Source organism: Octopus bimaculoides, chromosome 11, assembly GCF_001194135.2.
Source record: "Octopus bimaculoides isolate UCB-OBI-ISO-001 chromosome 11, ASM119413v2, whole genome shotgun sequence".
NCBI lineage: Eukaryota > Metazoa > Mollusca > Cephalopoda > Octopoda > Octopodidae > Octopus > Octopus bimaculoides.
In genome coordinates, this window is record NC_068991.1 from 38,904,810 (window position 1) to 38,907,203 (window position 2,394).

The 2,394-nt window shown below is 37.1% G+C and overlaps 2 protein-coding genes across 2 annotated transcripts in view; one reads left to right on the forward strand and one right to left on the reverse strand.

Moving 5' to 3' along the window:
• The window catches only part of LOC106883096 (proteasome subunit alpha type-6), a 267,726-nt gene that overhangs the window by 11,734 nt on the left and 253,598 nt on the right, over positions 1-2,394 (reverse strand). The gene's annotated exons all lie outside the window — the stretch shown is intronic.
• The window catches only part of LOC106880632 (adenosine 3'-phospho 5'-phosphosulfate transporter 1), an 18,127-nt gene that overhangs the window by 398 nt on the left and 15,335 nt on the right, over positions 1-2,394 (forward strand). The gene's annotated exons all lie outside the window — the stretch shown is intronic.

Below are 2,394 nucleotides of genomic sequence, written 5' to 3' on the forward strand. Positions count from 1 at the left end.
GACCGTTGCCAGTACCGCCTGACTGGCCTTGTAGGGTTTTCGAGCGAGATCGTTGCCAGTGCCCCTGGACTGGCTCTTGTGCGGGTGGCACATAAAAGACACCATTTCGAGCGTGGCCGTTTTCGTGCGGGTGACGCGTAAAAGCACCCACTACACTCTCTGAGTGGTTGGCGTTAGGAAGGGCATCCAGCTGTAGAAACTCTGCCAAATTAGATTGGAGCCTGGTGTAGCCATCCGGTTGCACCAGTCCTCAGTCAAATCGTCCAACCCATGCTAGCATGGAAAGCGGACGTTAAACGATGATGATGATGATGATGAAGGAGATTCAGTGTCACACAAGATGTAACAAGGCTGGCTCTTTGAAATATAAGTACTGCTTGTTTTTGCCAGCTGACTGGTCTGGAGCAATGTGAAGTAAAGTGCCTTGCTCAAGGACACAAAGCACCTCTGGGTATTGAACTCACAATCTTAATGATTGTGATCCAAATACCCTAACCACTAAGCCACACACCTTCTCACACACTCTAACTAAACACTCCCTCCTTTAATCACACACACACTATTCATACCTTCTATATGCATGAACAAATGCCACTGTACCCCTGACCATTGCCTTCTCACTGCTACCAAATAAACAAGCTACTTACCATGGTTATACTCATAAACCTACATTTACATGCATATACAGACACACACACACACACACTGCCTGTACCTCCTATACATACTCATGTACATGGATACATAGTTGAAATTTGTAGAAAAATAAAAGACAAAGACAGGTGTATGAACAATAAGCAGGTGTATTAGTTTGATGCTCAGGAAAGTGAAAAAATCTTTTGTTTCAAGCCTATGCTCTTCAACAAAACAACTTATGGATAGAAACATACATGCATCTTCATCATCAGCATTTAACTACTGTTTTCCATGCTAGCATGAATATATGTTCGTGTGAGTACATATATATACACGTATATACTACATACGTACATGCACTCAAATGCACACACCAGCAGGCACTCCTTTATCACCACAATTACCTCTCATACTTCCCATTAGTTGGAACTTGAACATATGAGTCTTACCCCTGGCTTCCTTTCCTATTTTTTTCTATTTTTTCTGTTGTCTCCATTCTCTTCCTGGTCTCTCCCAAACTTTCCTTTAATATTCAACAAAGGACTATCTCTGGAACTCTATTTTACTTTTAACTTCTTCATTGAGTGACAGCCAAATGATATTATCTCTGAACATCGCTATCTATCTGTCTGTCCCACTTTATATATATGTATGTGTATGTATATATATATGTATATATATATCCCTTGTGCCTGTGGCACATAAAAAGCACCCACTACACTCTCAGAGTGGTTGGCGTTAGGAAGGGCATCCAGCTGTAGAAACTTTGCCATATCAGATTGACCCTGGTACAGTCTCTGGCTCACCAGTCCTCAGTCAAACTGTCCAACCCATGCCAGTATGGAAAGCGGACGTTAAACGATGATGATGAGGATATATATCTCTAACTCCAAAAGTTTCTTTTATTCTCTCTCTCTTTATTTCCTCGTGTTCCTTTCTGTTGGAGAGTGTAGGCTCAAAGCATAAAAGACTTTCTTGCCTTCCCGAGCATCAGACTAATACACTTGCTTGGTGTTTATACACCTGTCTTTATCTTTTGTTTTTCTGTATATTTCAACTATAGATATGTATGTATGTATATGTTTGTATGTATATATATGTATGTATATATATGTATCTATGTATATATATATGTATGTATATATGAGGTTTTTATTCCCATGCTAGCCACCTGATATGATTGGTATTTTCAATAACAATCTTATCCTTATCTATATAAATTTATATACGTACTTCATCATTATATTCACTGTGGTGATATTTTGACCATATCGCACAAGGAATTTAGGCAGGCAATTTAAACTGGTCGTGTGCATACATTCATATATATGTATACGTGCGTATATGTAAGTATTCATATGTTGCATATATATATATATATTTGTATTTATGTACTATTTTACATGTATTCCACTGATGAAGGCAAAGCATTTCTTATGCAAAGCCAGAAATCTGAGATCTGGAATTATCCAATAAATTTTTTGCTAGTTTATTTTGTCTCTTTGTCTTCTCTCCTGGTGTTGTATGAACATTTAATGTGGTTTTAGAGTCAAGTTTTGGCTGCTATATCTAGCATGGTAGTATGTTTTAGATACCCTTAATTATAATTTTAATAATAATTATGAGGTTTTTATTCCCATGCTAGCCACCTGATATGACCGGTATTTTTAATAACTATCTTATCCTTATTTATATATATATCTATCTATATATGTATATATATATGTATACACAGATATATATATATATATATATATA